We start from the raw sequence: 24,801 nt of genomic DNA on the forward strand, positions 1-24,801 counted from the left end.
ACTTTTTCTGGAGTTGGCTGGGGGGGTTTCTTAGAGTTGTATCTTAGCTCTCATTTTTTGTGTGATTTATCTAATTATTTATTATTTATTGGATTTTTGATTATTCACTGCACTATTATCCACTATTGTGTTAGGCACACGGGAGATATCCAGTGATGGTGTGCAGGTAGGGGCTTCCCGCCTCTGCCTTATTGAGTTAAGCGCTGGAGGTTCTCCTCCCCTCGCTATTACCTCACACTGAGGATGTCCCGTTTCATTATCATTATTTTGGGTTGCGGTGTACATCAATTGAGGGTGTTTTACCCTGTTCACACATTTTTGTCCAAGATACCACCCTTAGAACTATTGACTTCACTGCTTTTTTGCTGTATCTTTTATAAGTTCCTTCGGCAGCGCTTTTTGGAGTTTTTGCTGTGTGTTTTTGAAATGTCAGTCAGCCATTTTGTTCCTTCTTTCTCATGGCTACTTGTAGTTGTGTCTTCTCTCTCAGGTGCTTAGTTTACCTTCTTCAACTGAAGTGAAAGGACATTTCATATTGGAATCTCTGGGGGGGGTGGGCACACGCTTTGAAGGTCTCTTGGCTTCTTTTATTACTGATGATGTTATCACTCTCAGCTCTTCTTTTCTTGGAGAGCTGATACAAAGGACCTTCCTCGTGGTTAATTTCTGTTTTGGGTATCTTGATGTGTTTTTATTACTTGTGATCAGTACAATTCTGACAAGTTCTGCAAGTTTCCTATTCTTGTGGGGCAGCAGCTAACTCTGAGTCAGGAGAACCCACATTTGCTTCAGACTATGTGGGCAGAATTTCTTTGGCTACCATGTCCGTGTTAACCCCTAATAGTCTGGTTTGCAGGATATTATTTTCTCTTCTTCTTGCGTTATTTGTTTGTCAGTAGTATCTGCTCTGATGTGGGGGGGGGGGGGTCAGTATTTCTCTGAACCATGCAGTTGCTTCTATAAAGCACAATTTGAGGGTTTTAGCTACCCAGTTTCTGTGAGCTTCCCTGGGCAATCTCTCACTTGCCTTGCGACACAGCTTCTCACCTGTCTTGCAGTCTTATGTGCCTTTCAGCATAGTTTCTTCGATGCTTTGCTGCACAGTCTTGTCTGCTTGGACATTTAAGCACTATTTTAGTTTATTGATTTGGCCAATTACATCTTCCATTTCCTTCACTCATTACTATCAAATGCTACGTACTTCTGGTATGGGTAGCTCCCTAGTGGAGAAATTTAGTGATGTTGGTGTGCAGCTAGGGTTACCAGACGTTCAGAAGACATATCCGGGGGTCCGGACGGCTTTTCAAAGCCCAGCACCTCCAGGAAAGTTAGGCGGCAGAAATGTGGGCCAGGGTTTTCTAGGCCTACCTTTCCGGCGCCTATCTTTGTTGTGAATTACATTACATTACAGATTTCTATTCTGCCATTACCTTTCGGTTCAAAGCGGATTACAAAAAGAGTTATGGAAGAAGGGTTACAACGTTAGATTAGAGAAGGTTTCCAAGAGAGGGAAAAGTAGGATCTGGGGTTAGGGAGGGGATGGTAAGAGGGGGGTTAAGCTTTATCATGGTATTAAGCTTTATTAAGGGATTTCTTGAAGAGTATAGTTTTTATTTCCTTTCTGAACATCTTGTAGTCTGGGGTTATTGTCAATAGGTTGGAGACTTGGTTGTCTATCTTCGCTGCCTGAGTGGCCAGTAATCCGTTGTATAGTTTTTTCCGTTTTACTTCTTTGATTGGGGAGTAAGTGAATGGGGTGTGTGTTTTTCTATGCCTAGTAGAGGTGGTTTGGATGAGGCGGTCGTTTAGGTAGGTTGGGCTGTCTCCATTTATAGTTTTAAATAGTATACAGTAGAATTTAAATTGTATTCTTTCCTGGATTGGAAGCCAATGAGAATTGATGAATGCCTCAGTAATGTGATCATGTTTTTTCAATGAATAGACGAGTCTCAGAGCTGTATTCTGAATTGTCTGTAGTTGTTTAATCATTATTGCAGGGCAGGGGAGGTAGAGGATGTTGCAATAATCTAGGATACTTAGGATTAGAGATTGTACTAGGAGCTGAAATTGTGTTTTTTCGAAGAATTTTCGGACTTGTCTAAGGTTTCTCATAACTGCGAAAGATTTCTGTATTATTTTGTTAATTTGTGGTTGCATGGTGCAGCCTCTGTCAATAGTCATACCTAGAAGTTTTAGGGTGGTTTGCAAAGGGTAGTTGATAGAGTTGATTTCTAAGTTGGTTATGGTTGGGATTTTGTTATTTTCTAGGAGGATGAATTTAGTTTTGTCTGGGTTGAGTTTCAGTTTGTGGTCTTCCATCCAAGTCGTAACTGTAGCTAGAGTTCTGTGTAGTGTGTCTGACATTAAGAGCATTGGTTGGTCGAAAGGAATGAGGATGGTGATGTCATCAGCATAGCTATAAGAGGATAGTCCTTGTTTGTTCAGGTAAACGCCAAGAGAGGCCGTAAATAGGTTGAAGAGAGTAGGGGACCCTTGTGGAACGCCGCAGGGGTTGGACCAAGGTTTGGATTTTTCTTTGTCTGATTTTACTTTGTATGTTCTGGATTTTAAGAACTTGTTAACAATAATCACAGCTTCAAATTATATATAACTTATAATAAATAATTTTGTGAAAAACTCAGACCCTGAACCCGTGAACTGGTGATAACACCAACTGAGGTTCAATGGGGGACCATCATCGTTTCCACCGTCCCCTATTACCATCCATTCATACAATGAAGAAATAAAGATAAAGAAAAAAACTTATCTGATCTGGATGGTAAAAAGCTGGCACAGAACCCCAGTGGCATTGAAAGTGACTCGTGCTGATTAAAACATTTTCTATATTAATAGTTGTTTATTCCATTCTAATGACCCTGTCCCCACGCCCAGAGTGTGCCTTACTCTGCTCCCGCTCTGCCCCGAGTGCTCACGGTCCGTGGGGGGAGGTGTTGAGATCCGTCGAGAGGTAAAAGAAACTGAAACCGGCAAAAACAAACTTTTAAACTGTTTAAATTGCGCCTACATGGGCACTTTAGGCTGCCTAATTCCACTTCCAGTATTAGCCATGCCCACAGTAGCATTAGGCAACCTTAAGCACCTACAGAGGTGCAATTCTGGCACATATTTTTTAGGTACTGGTAGGCACTTTAACATTAATGTTTTTCACCATTTTAAATGGTGTTTTTTTAATTAACTTAGGTGCCGTTAGATGTTTCCCCTTACTGTATAACTACTACTATTTCTTTTGTAATACGAGGTGATGTGAAAAGTTCTCAGCCCAACCAAGAAGAGGATGACGTGGATATGGTTCAATCAATGATCTGAAACAATGTCAAAACACAGAATTTTGCTTCTGCAAATTGGCACTTAATGAAATAAGATAACACTCTTTTCAGTTACAGGAGCAAAATAAAGTTCAGAATTTAGGAAGTTGGTTGGTTGGTTGGGCTGAGAACTTTTCAGGACCCCCACTCATATGCAGCATAAGTGAGCCAAGTATAGGACAGTCAAGCCATTGTGACATCACTGGCTCTTATTGGTGGAATGAGGCATTATGACATCACAATCTCAGCTCTGGTTACCAGATAGTGAAACTCTTCACACCATGAGGGGGTGCTGAAAAGTTCTCAGCCCAACCAAGAAGACAATGACGTAGATATGGTTCAATCGATGATCTGAAACAATGCCAAAAACAGAGAATTTTGCTTCTGCAAATTGGCATTTAATCAGATAAGATAACTCTTTTCAGTGACAGTGTCAAAAATAATGTTCAGAATTTAGGAAGTTGGTTGGTTGGGCTGAGAACTTTTCAGCACTCCATCAATTTATGCTCCTTTTACAGACTAAATACACATTTTCCCTTTTTATTGTGAGCTCATCTTATTGGGAGAGGTTTCTGAGCTAGCAGACTGGTTCATTTTCTCACAACTTCCTGTAACTGTTTTCTAGACTGTCTGGTTAATGCGCTTGAACAGCGCTCCAAAACTCTGTACGAAAACAGATACAATTACCCTTGGAAAAACAAGACTGCTGTATTCACACATGGAAGGTAAGATTTTCTTTCTATGTATTACTTACTGATTACTACTCCTATGTGCCAGAAAACAGGAAAAACATGATAAATATTAAGATAGGCATGCTTTCTTGTCTGTCATGTGGCTTTACAGAGGAAGTCAGTAACAGCAAGTTAGCGGCAAACTATATTAGCTGAGACGACTGCTCTTTCAAAACTAGCACTATTTTAAGATGACTTTTTCCTTTTATTGTTTAGAGCACATTTAGGGCAGATTTCACAAACTGATCAGCCAAATTAGTTTTCACTCTTAAGTATCTTTTATTTGGTAAGGCACGTTTTCGCCTCCAAGAACCCCCCCCAAGAACCTCCCCCCCGCAGTCCACTGCAGGATGGATGTAATTTCAGTGTTTATATTGCAGTTGGATATACTCACATAATGGAAAATTAGTAATAGCAGAGGGTAGGGCTGTTGAAAGGGAACGTGCGTACTGCCTTTTTGTTGCTTTGGCATTTCAAAGCTGACATTCGAAGTGATGGGCACTGGAGGATGAAGTAATTTGCTTAGGGCTACAAGAAGCAGCACTGGGATTTGATCTCCCAAATCTCTAGGTGCAGAGGCAGCAGCTCAACCAGTCAGCCACAGCCCACTCTGACAGTGTCTACAAGATTAGAGATGGCACGGGGAAAAAATTTGTCCCTGTCCCCGTGAGTTTTGTCTCTGTCTCTGCCCCATTCCTGTAAGATCTGCCTTAACCACACAAGCCTTGAACGCTTATGATTTTAAAGTGTCTGAGGCTTGTGCAGATGAGGACAGGGTTTGCAGGAACAGGGCAAGGACAGGAAAAGAACTCGCCGGGACGGGAAAATGAGTTTCCGCGGGGACGGGGAACAATTTGTCCCCGTGTCATTCTCTATGCAAGATGTCTAGACTAACAAATACAAAACATTGTGCCCTTATTGTCTCGGAATCCGGAATTGCTCTTTGGCACTAATTTTTCCTATGTCTTAGAAATTCTGTGTTTCAGATCTCAATGTAATTGCTAAATCTGCTCTTAAATATTTATTTTCTTCCCTTAGGCAGAAGGTTTGTTCAACTTGTGAGTAAGCTGGGCAAACCTTCAGTGTTAACATTTTTGCCTAGCACAAAATCTATCCAAATTTTTTTAAAAGGTGACACGGGAGAGGTCCTAGGTATGGATTTACTATAGCCAGTAGCCAGCCAAACTTGCAAGCTGTACTAAAGTTATCTAGATAACTTTTATCTATTTACAGTATATTCAATAGCATGCTTATCTAAATGAGCCCCACTAGATAAAGTTATCTAGATAGCTTACATTCTCAATGGGCTTTTGAATATGGATCTGCTAATATCTGAAACTGTACTTTTCGGTTCTATCCAGACTATGGCCTAGATTCACAAACCTCACGGATCCGATCCGATCTGTGGGCGATCCGATCTGCGAGGTGGCCGGGTGCCAGATTCACAACACGTCCGCCGTCAAATTAGGCCGATCGGAGGCACGCCCCTAACCGACCACACGGATCGCTGAAGAGCGATCCTGACGCATGTACAGACTATTTTCTTTGCCTGTAGATGGTCTGCGCATGCACTTTCACTCCGTGCTTTTTTTTGTTGTTGTTGCTCTCGGTGCAATTTTTTAAAACTTTTATACTCACCAGCCTGTGGTTTTAACCCGCGGGTTTAAAGCGGGGCTGCACTGCGGCGTGTTCTGGAACTTAACAGAACGTGCCGTAGTGCAGCCCTGCTTTAAACCCGCGGGTTATAACCATGGAGTCGGGGCGGCAAGAGCAGGAGAGTCGGGGCAGAGAGAGGGACGGCAGAGAGCAGGGATTTTGCACAAGCGACTGGTCCTCAGCAGTCGCTTGTTTTTGGATCGGCCAGCCCAGTCTGTTGTTGAATTTGTTTAGTGAATCGAGGCCCTTCCTACTTTGCATGCCGTTTCCCCTCATTTGCATGAGCGGACCTGATGCGGATACGCTCGGGAGGAATGATAGTGAAGCGGGTCGAGGTCGCAGCCAGTGTTCCCGCTAAGCTGCGCTGGCCTGCGCTCGCGCACAAAATATTACATCGCAGCGCAAAGTTTCTCTTCACAGCGCACACACGCGTCGGTAAGGTAAGGGGACGCATTGGGGGGATTGCACTTCCCCACAATTGCCATGCTTCGGTTCCTCTTCTTCCTTCCTTCCTCCCCCCCCCCCCGCGGGACCCTGCGGCACCATCAACTCTTACTCCCTCTAATGTCGGCCCTGCAGCTCCAGACTTCCTCGCACCTTCTCCCCTCCCCCTTTGGATCGCTATTATTTTAAATGTTATAGCCGCGGAGCTGTATCCATCAGTGGAGATGTCTAACCTCGGCCTGCCCCGGAACTCTTACTGCAACAGTGACTTCCTGTTCCTGCCTAGACGGGCGTCTGCTGCAGTAAGAGTTCCGGGGCAGGCCGAGGTTAGACATCTCCACTGATGGATACAGCTCCGCGGCTATAACATTTAAAATAATAGCGATCCAAAGGGGGAGGGGAGAAGGTGCGAGGAAGTCTGGAGCTGCAGGGCCGACATTAGAGGGAGTAAGAGTTGATGGTGCCGCAGGGTCCCGCGGGGGGGGGGGGGAGGAAGGAAGGAAGAAGAGGAACCGAAGCATGGCAATTGTGGGGAAGTGCAGAGCTGCAGGGAAGAGTGTTGCGGTACCCAGCTGGAGGGAGAAGGAAGATGAGGGAGGGAATTAAAGGAGATGCCAGGGCTTGGAGCGTAGGAGGAAGGTATGCCAGTCTAAGGGAAAAGGAAGGGGGAGATGTGAGAGCATGGAGGGGGAGCGAAAGATGGAAGAAAAGGAAAGGAGAGAGATGCCAGAGAATCAGGGAAGGGGAGATACCAGACTATGAGGAGAGGTGTGGGAGAGGGAAGGCGAGGAGAGAGATGCCAGACCAATGGGGTGAAAGGAGAGATGGAAGGGGGAGGCATACAGTTTCTGGAAGGGGCATAGAAGGAGAGAAGATGCCATATAGGGGAAGAGAGACGGCAGACAGTGGATGGAAGGAAGAGAGTTACAAGAAGATGAGGAAAGGAGAAACCACAGAAGACAAAGGTAGAAAAAAATTTCTATTTATTTATTGCTTTAGGAGACATGTGTCACTGTTTCTGTGAAGCATTGTATGCAGAGTCCAGCTTCTTGCTGGTTCAATTTAACCTTTGTCTATGTATTTTTATTTTATCCCCCCTTTTACAAAACTGTGAAGCGTTTTTAGCACCAGCCTTGGTGGTAGCAGCTCTGATGCTCAGAATTTTATGAGCATCAGAGCTGTTACCTCCGTAGCTAAAATCCACACTACAGTTTTGTAAAAGAGGGAGGGGTTAGTTTGTGATTACATATTCCTTACTAGGCGAAGGTGTTTTCTGTGTTCTGTGTGTTCGAAAGACATGGTTTTCTGTTAGGATTGACGGTGTAGGATTGATCTGTGCTGGTCTGGCTTGTTTAGTTTTACAATGGGTGTATTGATGTACTGCTCACTGCAATATGTAAGATGCTGCCTTTTCCTAGGTACTCATGTGTGACGTGTGGTTTGTTACTAAAAATCATGTTTTTCTTACAGATGGGGGGGGGTGCCAAAAAATGATGGGCCCCGGATGTTACATATGCTAGGTACGCCACTGTATGTAAAGATACCAGAAAGCTGGCGTAGCAAAAACTTCTAAGTTTTGAGTATTTAACCCTCCCACAATCTCACGGGCACTCGTTTCAAGTTTATTGAGATTTTGATTTAAACGCAATATCAAATATTTTCAATGCGTATAACAAAAATAAATTTGGGGAAATAAATAAAACCATTTGAACCAGTGTTCCCGCTAAGCTGCGCTGGCGTGCGCTGGCGCACAAAATATTACATCGCAGCGCACACGTTTCTCGTCACAGCGCACGATCGGAAGAGGCGTACGGCAGATGGCAGGGCGGCGAGAGGAGAATCGGGCGAGTTGGCTCATAACTTGCTGGCGCCCGATATTTTTGGCTCACGGTGAAAAAAGTTTGCTCACAACACCCGCCCGCTTAGAGGGAACACTGGTCGCAGCGTGGTCGGGACATGATCGGTGGACTTAAGGCTCCTTTTACTAAGGTGCACTAGCGTTTTTAGCGCACGCAGGAAATTACCGCGCGCTATGCTTCTAGAACTAATGCCAGCTCAATGCTGGTGTTAAGGTCTAGCGGGTGCGGCAATGTAGCGCACGCTATTCCGCGCGTTAAAGCCCTAGCGTACCTTAGTAAAAGGAGCCCTTAGTGAATCTAGCCCTATGTTCTATCCAGACCTATGATTGTTCTGTGCCAATTAAGATGGCGTAATTAAGATGTGGACGGCTGTTGGGAATTGATAATGAGGTTGAAGGAACATGATTGAAGTTTTAAAAACTTGTCATACAGATGTGTCTTCAGTATTTTTCTGAAGTCAACGTAAGAAGTGGCCTCTAGTATGGGTTTTACAAGCCATGCGTTCGATTTAGCTGCGTTCGATTTAGCATTCTATCGAAAAACTTCTTGTATTGACATGATTTTGGAGGAGGATAATTAAATAGGTTTGTTCTAATAAGAGCACCCACAGAACAAACCTATTTAATTTTTCCCCCCAAAATCATGTCAATACAAGAAGTTTTTCGATAGAATGCTAAATCGAACGCAGCTAAATCGAACGCATGGCTTGTAAAACCCATACTAGAGGCCACTTCTTACGTTGACTTCAGAAAAATACTGAAGACACATCTGTATGACAAGTTTTTAAAACTTCAATCATGTTCCTCCAACCTCATTATCAATTCCCAACAGCCGTCCACATCTTAATTACGCCACTGTTCCAACTTTTAGACTTGAGATCTAATCGATGTACTCTTTCAACTGTAATTGTATTCCAGTCTGAACGTTTTTACCTTGTACCTATTTGCTTGTTTCTATCCTGTATCAAACTGAATGTTTTGTTTTAATTTGTACTTCATTCTCTGACTGTGTTTCTTTGCTGTAAACTGCTTTGAACTTCTGGTATAGCGGTATATAAGAAATAAAATTATTATTATTATTATTATTATTTATGATTCCTCTGAGTAAGCTGAGAATGTCTGCATGAACTTCTATTCACTTTCCTTTACTTTATTTGTAGCTCCTTTGTGGTTTGGGAAGATTTTTTTTTTTTCGCTTATCACTTTGATTGATGCTATAAAAAGGTGATCATAACAAATAAATATAAACCAATATTTAGCACTATTTAACCAGCTGGAAATGGCTCCTAGCCAGTTAAAGTTACCATAAATATAAAACCAGGCTTAAAATCTTATAGCCTAACTGGTTTATATTCAGGTACTCAAGCATTTTTCCCTATCTGTCCTAGTGGGCTCACACTCTACGTAATGTATCTAGGGCAAATGGGGGATTAAGTGTCTTGCAAAATCACGTCAGCTTGTTATGTAATCTGTTGCTGTCAATTTTAATTTTTGTAAAATGATTGAAATGTCATTTGTGCATATTTATGAATGTGTTGATGTACTTCGCCTTGTAAAAGGCGGATTATAAATGAACCGATCCAATCATCAAAAGGCTGTGCAGAAATGGTACAAGACAAGAAATCTTAAAGTAGTTGAAAAACGGAGGAAAAGCCTCAGAAACCCATCATGGAGGAAACCCTCCCCTAACAAGAGAGGGCTAAGTAACTTCATAGGCAAGTTAAGTAACAACTGTCTTAAATCACTGAAGGAAAGAAATTTATGACTTATTTTATGGCGTGTGGCGAACAAGCTCTCAGTCCAGGTCGACGATGGCCAGTGTTTCGCCTCGTGGCTGCGTCAGGGCACCAAAGGGACTCAGCCTGCAAGAAATGTCAAGGTTATAAAATTTGACAACTTTGATAAACTTTGATAAACTTTCTTAAAATAAATAAATAACATCTAGTCACTGAACTTGTAATCGGCACAAGAGTATGCTCTGAACTGCCCTTTTCAATCTAACGTCATCACGTCAGCGTGTTGAGTTGAATATAGTCAGTTTGCGCTGCTAACTGCTTTGTGTTAGACGGTTCTGAGCACGCTTTTGTGCCCCAGCTCGAGAACCCTCCACCCCCGACACTGTCCCCACCCCGTACCTTTTGTCAAAAATCAGGCAGGAGGGATGCCCACTTTCTCCTGCCTTGAAGGGCCGCCTCTTCATAATGGCGGCCCTTTCCCCTCCAAGTGCATCCTGGATGCACTGGAAGGGGCCATTTAGAGCCAGATTATATAAACCTACATTGTAGGTGGTGCTCTGCACAGATGTCAATCAACCGCTATTTTCTGCTTATGGAATCCAGTCTAGCAGCAACTAAACGGCCTTAGGTGGCATGAGGTACTGTAGAGGTAGGTTCTGGTACATTAGGTTTAACCGGGTCTAATTTACTGGCACCTAACTTAGATCTAATCTAATCCTTAGGTTTGTATACCGCATCATCTCCACGTTCGTAGAGCTCGATGCGGTTTACAGTAGGAGAAATAGGAAGGAACTACAACAGAGGGTTAGAGGTAGAAGTGTGAAGAAATTTTAGAGGACTTGGGATGCCAAGATATAAGAGTTTCCTTGATTTCTAAGTTGGAGGGAGACTTACATTTTTTGAGAAAAGCCAGGTTTTCAGATGTTTGCGGAAAACTTGGAGAGAGCTCAAGTTCCGAAGAGGGGAGGTAAGGTTGTTCCAGAGCTCAGTGATTTTGAAGTGGAGGGAGGTCCCTAGCTTTCCTGTGTGGGAAATGCCTTTTAGCGAGGGGAAGGATAGTTTTAATTTGTGGGAGGATCTGGTGGTATTAGGGTTTGAGGAATTCCAAGAAAGAGGGATAAAGGGAGGGAGGATACCATATAGGATTTTAGATGCCTAACAATGCCTAAGTTCACCATGTGTGACATACTTAGGGCTAGATTCACGAACCTGCTTGATCAGGACCGACCTATGCCCGATCTGGGCAGGTCCGATGGATTCTCGAAACTCAAATATGCAGATGGGGGCAATTGGAGGAACGCCCCCATCTGCCGGCACGGATTGCTGGTGTGTGATCCCGACGCATGCGCAGACCATCTGTAGATGGTCTGCGCATGCGTCGAGACCCATCTGAGCCAAGCCTTTATTTTTAAAACTTTACTTTTTTAATACATTTTAGCCCAGTGAGCCCGTGGTTTGAACCCGCCTAAACCCGCGGGTTAAAACCACGGGCTCGCAGTGCGGGGAAGGGCAGGAGAGATTCAGGGTGGCAGGCAGGAGAAAACTGGGGACAAGCAGAGCGGTGCTGCGGGGCAAAGCAGGCAGGATAAGAGCATTGGAGCAGAGAAGGCAGGAGAAGAAGCTGGAAGACTGGGCAAACAAGCTGGAAGACTGGGCAAACAAATGGCAAATGCGCTTTAATGTGAAAAAATGCAAGGTCATGCATATAGGGAAAAAGAACCCGTTGTTCAACTACAAAATGGGGGGGGCATTGTTGGGAGAAAGCAGTCTTGAGAGAGACTTGGGTGTGCTGGTGGATGCATCACTGAAGCCATCTGCACAGTGCGCAGCGGCCTCGAAAAAAGCCAACAGGATGCTGGGCATCATAAAGAGGGGCATAACAACCAGGATGCGGGAAATCATCATGCCATTGTATCGATCGATGGTGCGTCCTCATCTGGAATACTGCGTTCAATATTGGTCGCCGTACCTCAAGAAAGACATGGCGGTACTTGAGTGAGTCCAAAGGAGAGCAACGAAACTGGTAAGAGGGCTGGAACACTGCCCATACGCCGAGAGGTTGGACAGGCTGGGGCTCTTCTCTCTGGAAAAAAGGAGGCTCAGGGGTGATATGATAGAGACCTTCAAGATCATGAGGGGCATAGAGAGGGTGGATAGGGACAGATTCTTCAGGCTGAAGGGGACAACAGGTACGAGGGGGCATTCGGAGAAACTGAAGGGAGATAGGTTCAAAACAAATGCAAGGAAGTTTTTCTTCACCCAAAGGGTCGTGGACACTTGGAATGCGCTACCGGAGGAAGGGATCGGGCAGAGTACGGTACAGGGATTCAAACAGAGACTGGACAGATTCCTGGGGGATAAAGGGATCGTGGGATACTGAGAAAGTATAGTGGGATACTGGGATACTGAGAAAGTATAGAAACCCAACCAGGTCGTGCATGTGCAGGACCGGAGGGCTAGGACTTCGATGGGAAGATAGGACTCATCAGGAAACCAAGATGGCATGGGGGCCCCTTCTAGTGATTTAGACAGGTCATGACCTGTTTGGGCCGCCGCAGGAGCGGACTGCTGGGCGTGATGGACCTATGGTCTGACCCGGCGGAGGCACTGCTTATGTTCTTATGTTCTTAAGAGCATCAGGGTGGCAGGCAGGAGAGATTCAGGGCAGCAGAGAGCAGGGCTTCGGAGAGTCAACATGATGTTTTCGACTAGTCCCCAGCAGTCGCTTCTTGGGATGATCGGCCAGCCCAGTCGGTTTGGAAAATTTAGTTGGTGAATCGCGTCCCTGTCTACTTTGCATGCGTTTCTCCTCATTTGCATGCACGGATTTGAAGCGGATCGCAGGAGAGGTTAGTGAATAGGGCCCGAGGGAAATCTGGTCGCAAACCGATCGGTCTACGATCGGTTTGCTTTGTGAATCTAGCCCTTAATCAGTACTCTGAGATTTTATGTGGACTAGTATTATTTTTATTAATATCTCATGGAAGCACACACATTATTAAGTGAACAAGAAAAGTGTGATGAAGTGGTTACAGCTACTGCATCAGCACCTTGAGATTGTGGGTTCAAACCCCCACACTACTCCTTATAACCCGGGGCAAGTCATTTAATCCTCCACTGCTCCAGGTACATTAGATAGACTGTGAGCCCACCAGTGCAAATAGGGAAAATTCTTGAGTACCTGACTGTAAACCATTTAATACACCTTGTCCAAGCAGTATATCAAATCCCAGGGTTTGCATATATCTTATTTTTCTAAATCTCATTTCAGCTTTGTGTACTTTTACTTTCTACATACATTCCCACATGTCCCTTAATGACAACCATAATTAATCAAAAAACTTCACTCTAGTAAGTATGATATTTCAAATAGGAAAATTTGACATGACAGTTACTGTATTAGGGCCTGATTCCTTAGTGATCTTTCACATAGACAAGGTTGACAACTGGCTAGATTTTTTTTTCAATGTTTTGGTTAAAATAAGGGCATAAGTGGTGGGTATCATTGTCATACGATTTCCTGATGAAGCAGTCAGTTGGGGGGAACCCAGAAATGCATTCATGAACATATTGAAGCTCTCAACATTGCGGTTCAGTTATAATGAAGATAAGTTGTCAATTGATATTTTTGTTTTGAACTGTTTCTTTGATATCACATCTTTTTAGGGGGGGGTTCATATACGCAGTGACGATTTAAATTCTGCTAGAGGATTGCGGATGGTAGTAGGTATTTGAGCATGTTTCCCCCCCTTTTTGCATTTCACTTTATTGGGTCAGATATTACAAAATAATAAATGTATTTAAATTTTCAGTATTTGACTAGTCGACTTTGTTCCCACTAAGCTGAGCGGGAGTCCTCTTCCTACATTCCTGTTAGTGGCAGTGATGTTTCAATATCACATTTTCATAGGATTACCAGATTTTCCATTTGGAAAATCTGGACTCCTAGACCCGCCCCCAGGCCTGCCCAGTTCCAGCCAGCCCCGCCCTCGCTGACTGCTCTCATTGGGCAGGACATCAGCACATGCACGGATGCGACACGATGATGCCACGTGCACGTGAAATCATCGCGTGGCATCTGCGCATGTGCGGATGCTCTCCTGCCCGACGCAATGTGGAGGAAAGCTTTTCAAAACCCGAACAAAGTGCCGGGTTTTGGAAAGCCATCTGGACCCCCGGATAGGTCCACAAAAGGAGAACATGTCCAGGGAAATCTTGACGTCTGGTAACCCTACATTTTCAATAGTGAGGGACAGGCAAGTTCTGCAGAACTTCAGGGACCCTGCCTATCCCTAGTGATGTAAACTACAGTATTCAATCACCACCCCCTACTGGCAGCAATGCAGTTGGAGGAGTCTCGCTCAGCTTAGAGGTAACTGTGCTAGTCAGTGTTTGTTTCTTGATTTTTATAGAACAGACCAGACGGGTTCTGGTTTTGTCCTCCCTACATGCATGGATTGATAGTCCTGCTTTGTCTTAAAGAACTAAGAATCTTCTATGTATTCAACAGGATAAAATTACAACTGAAAAACAACTAGAGCTAATGAGTTCGATATTCAACCAGCGGCAGTGAGAGTTTTACTGACTATCACTGGCATTATTCCTGGATATTCAATACTGGGCCATGTCTGTTTATGTGGAGCCAACCAACACATAGCCAATTAAGTTGATATTCAGAATTTAACTGGCCATGGGTTGTCACATAAAGATAGGACTGTGTTTTGTGCTGTCCCATTTATACGCTTACCCTGGCCAGTGCTGACTCCACCCCCAGAATGCTACCAAAATAGCCATCTTCCACTTAGATACTAACTGCTAATTTTCAGTGGTGATAAATAGTTAAGTGCCACTGAAAATGAGTGGATAGACCACAACAAGCAATTTATCTGGTCGGTGGATGTTTCTGGCTTGTTAAATCATTTTGAATATCGACTCTAACTTGTTTACTCCCACAAAGGCAAGAAACCCCTTAATGAGTCGATTTCTAAGCCAGCATTTTGCAGTAACATATATAGAAAGAAGGTCTCATGTCTTAGAAAGAATGTTATTAATTTACATATCTGTACCGGGCCATGGTACGCCCTCACATGGAGTACTGCATCCAGCACTGGTCGCCGTACATGAAGAAGGACACGGTACTACTCAAAAGGGTCCAGAGAAGAGCGACTAAGATGGTTAAGGGGCTGGAGGAGCTGCCTACAGCGAAAGATTAGAGAAACTGGGCCTCTTCTCCCTCGAACAGAGGAGATTGAGAGGGGACATGATCGAAACATTTAAGGTACTGAAGGGGATAGACTTAGTAGATAAGGACAGGTTGTTCACCCTCTCCAAGATAGGGAAAACAAGAGGGCACTCTCTAAAGTTGAAAGGGGATAAATTCCGTACAAACGTAAGGAAGTTCTTCTTCACCCAGAGAGTGGTAGAAAGCTGGAATGCTCTTCCAGAGGCTGTTATAGGGGAAAACACCCTCCAAGGATTCAAGTCAAAGTTAGACAAGTTTCTGCTGAACAATAACGTGCGCTGGTAGGGCTAGTCTCAGTTAGGGTGCTGGTCTTAGACCAGAGGGCCGCCGCGTAAGCGGACTGCTGGGCATGATGGACCACTGGTCTGACCCAGCAGTGGCAATTCTTATGTTCTTATGCTAACAACTGCAATTGCTAAGTGTTTAACCCAAACATGTATGATCTGAATAAATAACCATATATTTTATTACATACATTTTGCAGTTAAGACTTTTAATATTATGGCCCTTGTGCCAGGAAAGGCGGGGCAGTTGGTCCAGGCTCCTCCCAGTTTTCTCAGAATGTCACCATTGGACCCCAACTCCCCCTGTGGAGTGAGGCACAGCAAGAAAATTGCCCCTCCGTGATGTCACTATTCACAATCAGTGGGGTTTTCCCAGAGGTAGGGGAAGGAGCTGTCACTGGAAGAAATGGTTAAGGTTATTGCAAAGAAGAGAGGATTTTAGTAGGATATACCAAACATGGGTGAGGTATTCTGATCAGATTTTATTGGTTTTCTTGCGGTGGGTAGGTGAATAGTGAATAAGAGCACCATGTCTTTCAAAAACACGTAGTGAAAGCAAACAAAACCAAAGCATGCAAACTAGTCCTCAGTGTATCCCTCTTGTCTCCCAAGCCAAACTTAATCCTAGATACCAATCCACTGAACTCAGTCTTCACATTTCGACCACACCTAGAATACTATGTGCAGTTCTGGTTACTATATCTCAAAAAAGATATAGCGGAATTAGAAAAGTTACAGAGAAGGATGACAAAAATGATAAAAGGGATGGGACGACTTCCCTATTAGGAAAGGCTAAAGTGGCTAGGGCTCTTCAGCTTGGAGAAGAGACGGCTCAGGAGTGATATGATAGAGGTCTATAAAATAATGAGTGGAGTGGAAAGGGTAGTTGTGAATCGCTTGTTTACTCTTTCCAAAAATACTAGGACTAGGGGCATGCGATGAAGCTGCTAAGTAGTAGATTTAAAACATACTGGAGAAGTTTTTATATTAAACGCATTAGATAACAGAAAGGTTCTAAGCGAAGTTTTAAACTTGTCAATGAAAGATTCCATGTGGAGTTGAGTCAGGAGAGCATTCCACAAAGTTGGGGCGGTTACTGAGAATATGACAATTACTGAGATTTGTCTAGGGGAGGGAATAACTACAAGATTTTGTTGAGTAGAGCGTAAAGTTCTGGATGGTGCACAGGGGATTAGGAGATGGTCTAAGAAGGCAGGAATATGGAACAGGCTTATCTTAAATGCAAGTACAGTAAAACCTTGGTTTGCGTGCATAATTCATTCCGGAAACATGCTTATAATCCAAAACACCCGCATATCAAAGCGAATTTCCCCATAAGAAATAATGGAAACTCAGACGATATGTTCCACAACCCCAAAACTTTAATACAAAATACTGTGTGTACTTGTATTGCAAGACTTTGCTCATTTAGAACAGTCACGACACTCCCTCAGCGTCAGAGAGAGAAGAACCATCGGCTCAGTTGTGATGACGTGACACGCGTATACTATACGTACTTGTATTGCAAGACCTGACTCGTTTATCAAGTTAAAATTTAATAAAACGTTTTGCTCGTCTTGCAAAACAGTTGCACAGCAAGTTACTCACAATCCAAGGTTTTAATGTAAAAAGATTTTATATAAACTATTCTGTGGTTGACTGGGAGTCAGTGGGCAGATTTTAGAAGAGGTGTGACATGATCATATTTTCTTTTGCCAGTAATCAATTTCATTGCCGAATTTTGAATCAATTGCTGAAATATCTTTTTGTCTGACACCTGAGTATTCACGCCTTTTTCCTTATCCATGTGTCTCTCTTTTTCTCAGATACACTTCAGTCAAGTGTGTACTAAGCCGAGCTCATATACCGTTCTGACCCAAGTTCCTCAAGTAGTGGTGCAGGCTCACGTTTCACCAGTAGGCATCACTTGGTCGGTAGTGCACAGTGAACTGCTAACCTGATGGATGTCTCAAGGCCTCGTGATGTTTTGTGGTGCTCCCTTGCTGTGGCCAAAATGCCCTCCTGTCCATTAAAACACCTGACTGATTACAAAATTAACAAAAACACTTCTCTATATCATATCCAAAGAAAAGCAGGCTTGCTGTAGGTGATTATATGCCCTTTCTGAACTGGAAAGCAAACAGAACCTGAAAAAGCGGCCATTGTACCCCAGTGGTAAAAATGGCCTTAGCAAGTAGGAATGACTCACATAAACACACACAAAGGCCACTTTTTACCATAGTTTGGTATAAAAGCCCCTAAATCTATATCTTCTACAATGATGAAATTGTATTAATCTCTTTATTTATGGGAATATTTGGTTTTCTTTCAGCAACGCAAAGTGAAATACAAATAAAGTATCTCATAAACCACCCCCTTTTACTAAGCTGTGGTAGAGGTTTCTACCACAGCCCGGAGCGCTAAATGCTCTGATGCCCATAGAAATCCTATGGGCAGAGTAGATGGGCCATTTGGCTTCTATCTGTCATCATGTTTCTATGTGCGTTAGAGCAGCGTCAGAGCATTGAGTGCCACGGGCCGTGGTAGACACCTCTATTCCAGCTTAGTAAAAGGGCCAAAATTAGTTAAATCCAAGACAGTAAACAAACATACAATTCAACTAAAAATAACACAGAAATGAATATTCAATGAATCTTACAACTCCAGGGAGCCACCCCCGGGCAATTTATTGAAAGACTGACAATAAATGAGATGACGTCAACTCCAAAGAAATCTGAGGTATTATAGGTGAGAAAATGCCCACCACCACATTTTGCATGTTATATTAATAAAGGGGTTATTGGCTCAAGGGATGGAGGATCAGAAGGAGGAATTGGATCAGGGGAATCGAGTGACAGCCAATAAGGGTTAGGGGTGTGGCCGTTCCACCACATTGTCAGTAGTGCAGCTGCACTATCAGCAGTCATGACAGCTAATATGCAATACTGACTGCAAGTTACCCGGCACCACCGACTATGCCTCGGACCTGCCCAAGCCATGTCCAGTTCCCCACTTAAGCAAATTGCGCAGGTGCGCAAAAGACTTTAGCACAGGTGCATGTGGTAAAAATCAGTGCTAGCTGCTTAATGCAACTTAGTAAAAAAAAGCTCCTTAATAAAGGAAAAATTGTTTCAACAGAACATTCAAAATGGCCAAAAATATTTCTGCAGCATTCTCAAAGGCAAAACATACTCCGATTTAGGAACATTAATAAATCTCAAATTCTTCTTCCTTTTTGAGTTTTCAAGAATCTATATCTCATTTCTAAGAAATGCATTATCCTTTGATAGAATCCTTAACATCTTTGCATATGGCCCTATCTTCTCTTCACAAACCAACAAATACTCTTCATACTTTTTTTGTATCCTGGGCAGATAACTTAACAGAAGCCCCTATGGTAAAGTCACACAACTGGTACACAACAGCCAGTAAGGGAAGCCTTCATTCTGGAGACCATACATGGTCCAAGGTTACTTCTACTGGTGGAGCTGATGGTGGGGTTAGACCAAAAGTCTAATTAGTGCAGGGATAGAGAAGCCAGATACCTGCTCCATTCTTCCAAACTTTAATTTCCCCTCTGCTCACAACTCCAGCACTCCACACCACTTGATTTATGTCCTGCCTACTGGCATCCAGCAAAAGTCTTCCTGATTCCCCATTCAGCAGAACATTTCTGTTGATTTGTCCCATCACAGAACCTACAGATGGTATCTCCTTTGCTGCCTCTCTGCTGATAACTGCACTCTCTCTTCTCATTATGGTCCATCTACCACATCATTACATTACATTGATAATTTTTTTTTTCGCCCATATATTGCGGTTCTAGGCGGATTACAATAAGAGGAGATTACAAGATAGCTATTTGGTTGGAACGATTGGGCTCTAGAGATAGATTGAAGTAACCAGTTATATAATTTTATGGGATCTTGTGGGTCCATCTTGTAGGATGAATTTAAAAGAAGATTTTAATAATGATACTGTTAGTTAATGTCTTGTTGAAACATGTTTAGCATTTCTTAAATATGTATGCATGTAATTTAGTAAACTCATTAGTTATTATGCGGTATATAAATTTTTAAATAAATAAAATAAATCTGAGCTTGTCTTGATAAATTTCTTAAATAACATTAGGAATCAATCACACATTTATGGAGGAAGTGGAGGAGTCTTCTTCCTAGAACTCAGAGACCTCAAGGTCAGTAGAAGTCACCAACACACCTCCTGGTTCCACTGACGTCAAGAGAACACAGAAACGTCCATATTCAAATGCTGCACATACTGGGCACTGAGCCAAGGGTGGGCAAGACTCTATGGGTTATTTTCTCCTTCCTTTTCCTTCCCATGCTGGTAATCAAATTCAGTGCAGTGGAGCTCCATGAGTCAGGAGGTGTGCGTCCACTAGCTTCCTCCCCTCATGTTTCTATAAAGGGAAAAAACTTCATAGATCAGACCATACTACCGGGTGAACAAAACCAGAACATTTGATCGTAAAACCCATATTATTAAAGCATCACTGAAGGAGAGCTAGTTGGACGTATTTACTACTGCGTGCCTTTTCATCCTTTAAAAGAAGTTTTAGTATAATGAATCATTCAGCGTAGCGTCAAGTTGTAATATTTAGTCCTCTCTGTGCTCTCATAAATTATACTTTGCAAAACTTCTGCAGGAAAAGGGAAAGTTTTGTTAGCAAGTCACCAGATCTGTGGGTGCCACAAAAACAGGAAGTCTGGGTGGTCACGGGTATAGAATACTACAAAATAACCTTGAGCCAACAACTAGCAAAGCAGTTTCCAGTTTCAGTATCTCAGTTGTTCATAACACTTTAATTGGAAAATGAAGAATGTAAATTAAAGAGCTAAGGCTGGTACTGGACAGACTTGCACGGTCTGTGTCCCATATGTGATGATCTAGTGTAGGATTGAGCTGGGGTGGGCATCAATGAGAACTCCACTAACCTGGAATATGAGGATGTTACTGGCCAAACTTTATCCTGCAAACAGGATGGTTGGATAGGCTGAAGTGAGCTTGGACGGCAACTTCAGCATTTGGAACCTAGGACAATATCAGGTGGACTTTACAGTCTGTAACCCAGAAATATCAAACAAAAGCAAGTTAAATTAATCATGTAATTAATGGGTATAACTAATGGGCCATTTAGGTCTTTATCTGCCTTCATTTACTATGTTACTATGTATGTTACTTTTTTGATATTTATATATGGTTTACTTGTCTCTCTTTGACCCATTTGTCTACATATTTTATTCTCTTAATTTTCTTCCTTATTCAATTTTTCACTTTACATTATCTACTTTCTATCTCTTCTCTTGCCCACCTCACTCTTCTTCCCCAACCTCTTTCTTCTTATCCTTGCCTACCTTCTTATCCTATGTCTCTTGCTTTGCTCCCTTAACACCTCAGTCCATTCAACATTTCCCTTCTACTGTTATAAGATGTTTATACAGTACTATATGATGTAAATCAGCAGTGCCCAATAGGTCGATCGCGATCGACCGGTAGTTCGCTAAGGCAAAGTGAGTTGATCGCGGAGCCCATCCTGGGCTCCGTGATCGACTCACTTTGCCTTGGCGATCTACCAGACCGATCAGCTTTCCTCTCCCCGACGTCAATTCTGTCGTTGGAGAGGAAGTTCCGGGCCAGCCAATAGCTGCCTGGCTGGCCCAGAACTTCCTCTCCGATGGCAGAATTGACATTGTGGAGAGGAATGCTGATCAGCCCGATGCAGGGAGAGCTTGGAGCGGCGGCGGCAGCTTTGGGGCCTGATACCCGATGGCAGCGACGGCTTGGGGACCTGTTCCCCAATGGCGGCGGCAGTGGCTTGGGGGAGGGCAGGGAGAAAGAAAGGGGGCAGGCAGGGAGACAGAAGGAAAGAAGGGAAACAGAAAGAAAGGGGGCATGAAGAGAGAAAAAAAGAAAGGGAGGCAGGAAGAAAGAAAGGGCAGGGAGAGAGGAAGAAATAGTTGGGGGAGGGAATGAGGTCTGGAGGAGAGGAAGCATACAGGCTGAAAGAAGGGAAGAAATATTTGATGCACAGTCAGAAGAAGAAAGTGCAACCAGAGATTCATGAAATCACCAGACAACAAAGATAGGAAAAATGATTTTATTTTCAATTTAGTGATCAAAATGTGTCCATTTTGAGAATTTATATCTGCTGTCTATATTTTGTACTATGGCCCCCTTTTACTAAACTGCAATAGCGGTTTTTAGCGCAGGGAACCTATGAGCGTCGAGAGCAGCGCTGGGCATTCAGCGCAGCTCCCTGCGCTAAAAACTGCTATCGTAGTTTAGTAAAAAGGGAGGGGGTATATTTGTCTATTTTTGTATGGTTGTTACTGAGGTGACAATGCATAGAGTCATCTGTCTTGACCTCTTTGAAAAAACCACAAAATATAAATGATAATTAGCATTTTCTCTGCATACAGTGTGCTTTGTGTTTTTTTAAATTTTATTGTTGGTAGATCATTTTGACTTGATCATTTTAAAAGTAGCTCGCAAGCCAAGAAAGTGTGGGCGCCCCTGGTGTACATGGTGCTATATAAAGATATAGACAAGATAGTTCTTGCATCATGGAGGTCACAGTCTAGTTAACAGACAACATTGAGCACAGATGCTGAAGAGTGATCGGCAATTGAAACAGAGTCCTCAGGAGAAAGCCAGGATTCAGTTCAAGCAAAGAGACTGAGGGAGTGAAAAATAAAGAAGTTGTGAATGAAAGTGAATTTATTGAAAATTGAATGGGCAAACCAAAGAGAGGAAAGGAGGCATGAGAGTAATAAATAGAAGGTTGCAAGTGTTGTGGCTTGAGCAGGAAGGTAGTCTTGAAGAGCTAAGATTGGGATTAATATTTCCAGTTTACGTTGAAGCATCTGATATGCTTTTCCATTTTTGAACACAAACAAAATACACTCCAAAAGAAACTGCCACAACCTAAATAAGATACTACGAAAAGGCAGAATAGTCACAGGTTCAGGAAAGGGGTCGCTCAGAGGAAATATTACACCTTTCAACACTAAACAACAAAATACTTTGTATATATAGGGAGCCCTCAGCGTGAACGAGCAGCAACGGGAGACAAGCTCCAACGCTTCACAAAACAGGCAGAGGTCATGAACCCCCACCCGCACACCATCACTGGGCACCCAATGTGTGCAATAATTAAATAAAGTGAAAACACTCACAACTCAATTCAAACAATCAATTAGGGTGAAAAACAAATGCAAACCTCTAAGTGTTTTCACTTTATTTAATATAAACAACTGATAAAAGAAAAAAGGAAAACATTCTACTCATCCATAATACACATATCCAACACAAATCCAAAAGGAATTAACACTCACGAACTGTTCAATCTAGTTAAAAACTTATTCGACACCACACGTCACAGTCAATCCTCGCACGACAAAAAACTTCCAACAGCAGACGATCTAGCACAACACTTTGACTCAGCTGATCACTTTGACATGCTGATCAGCCCGATGCAGGGAGAGCTTGGAGCGGCGGCGGCAGCTTTGGGGCCTGATACCCGATGGCAGCGACGGCTTGGGGACCTGTTCCCCAATGGCGGCGGCAGTGGCTTGGGGGAGGGCAGGGAGAAAGAACCTAAGGAAAAATTGTGAACCTAAGGAACAACTGCCCAACAAACAATACAGATGAACAGCAAATAGCCAACATACATGAAAATAAAACACCAGTTGACATGTTTTGGAACTCCTTTCAGGACCTGGAATGGAATAACTTCATAAAACTCTATTACAAATACACTAAATCAAACTGCATCCTAGACCCCTGTCCCCCCAACATAATGAAAGCAGCCCCTTTAGCCTTTAAAATAACACTATGGACTCACTTGTCTAATAATTTCAAAAACGGAAAATTCCTATCAAAAAATGGTCACATCATAATCACCCCAATTCCAAAAAATCGTAAACTACCTCTAACATCAGCAACTAACTATAGACCAGTAGCATCCATCCCATTTTTCGTAAAAATAATGTAAGGTTTGGTACAAACCCAATTGATGAACTACCTAGATCAGTTCTCGCTGCTACATGAAACCCAGTCAGGCTTCAGACCGCTATTTAGTACGGAGACGGTGATTGCAGCGATCCTAGATTACTTACGCAACTTATTCAGCAAGGGCCACAAAGCTTTAGTCATGCAATTCGACATGAGCTCGGCCTTCGACCTGGTGGATCACGAAAAATTACTACAATGCTTAGACGCAATCGGCATCGGAGGCGAGGTGCTGGACTGGTTTCGAGGATTCCTTACGACCCGCACCTATCAAGTGCGCTTCAATTGTAACCTCTCCAAAATATGGAGAAACCCATCAGGCGTACCACAGGGGTCCCCACTATCCCCACTACTCTTCAACGTCTACACAGCTTCACTGGGTACGCAGCTGACACAGCGAGGCGTAAAAGTATTTAGTTATGCAGACGACTTCACAATCATTATCCCGTTTAATACGTCGCCCTCCGAAGTCACCACTACAGCAACTGAAGCACTAAACATGATGGAACAATGGACCACAGATTTCAAACTAAAGCTCAACTCAGAGAAAACTAAATTCTTTATAGCCTCGCCACACGTACATAACACGACAAAATCATTACACATTAACAATCTTAACTACCCTATCCAACCAACAATGAAGGTTCTAGGAGTAATACTAGACCAAGGTCTAACCATGAAAGACCATATAGGCTCCCTAATCAAAAGAGGGTTTTTCACTCTCTGGAAACTTAGGTCTATTAAGGCATACTTCCACACTTCAGCCTTCAGAATTCTAGTACAATCCCTAATACTAAGCCACCTGGATTATTGCAACATCACCCATCTGACAATCCCCCAGAAACAAATGCAAAGACTACAACTGATACAAAACGTAGCAGTCAGGCTGATTTTCGGGTTGAAGAAGTCCGACCACATAACCCCTTCCTACAGACTCCTACACTGGCTGCCGATGAAGGCACGCACGAAGTTCAAGCTAGGATGTCTCTGCTTCAAGGTATTAAATAGTCTAGCCCCTAAATACATCACAGACCTCTTCTCATTCCCAACCAACAGACATGAAAGAAAAACACACCTGAAATTTGTCTCCCCAACGGCTAGAGGGTGTAAATATAAGAGATACCATCAACAACTGCTATCGTACCAAGCAGCCACATGGGGCAAAGACTTAGAAAAACTAATTGCACACACAAACAACTATGGCGAATTTAGGAAACACCTAAAAACCTACCTGTTCTTGAAATACCTAGATAACGAACCAGAACATCAGCCCCCCTCATAATACCACCACGTACCCTAACCTGTAAATTGTAAACCCCAACCCTAATCACTAACCATGAACACTCCATTCAATTCATGGAATATTTCTAAATTTGTGTAAGCAGCATGGCACTTCCTGGTCTTGCAGCACACAAACTGCTGTTAATATTATTAATGTTGGAACTACCAGATGTACAATGCTATACCCTTTAATTCGCTGTATGTACAGTTTC

At 43.1% G+C, this 24,801-nt stretch overlaps 1 protein-coding gene across 1 annotated transcript in view; it reads left to right on the forward strand.

The window, feature by feature from the left end:
- Positions 1-3,949: 3,949 nt before the first annotated feature.
- GPR132 (G protein-coupled receptor 132) overlaps positions 3,950-24,801 on the forward strand; it is a 62,307-nt gene continuing 41,455 nt past the window's right edge. Inside the window, exon 1 of the mRNA XM_033950780.1 lies at positions 3,950-4,051. The gene's annotated coding sequence lies outside the window, so the exon portion shown is untranslated. The remainder of the gene's footprint in view (positions 4,052-24,801) is intronic.

Source organism: Geotrypetes seraphini, chromosome 7 (assembly GCF_902459505.1).
Source record: "Geotrypetes seraphini chromosome 7, aGeoSer1.1, whole genome shotgun sequence".
In the NCBI taxonomy this organism is placed as follows: domain Eukaryota; kingdom Metazoa; phylum Chordata; class Amphibia; order Gymnophiona; family Dermophiidae; genus Geotrypetes; species Geotrypetes seraphini.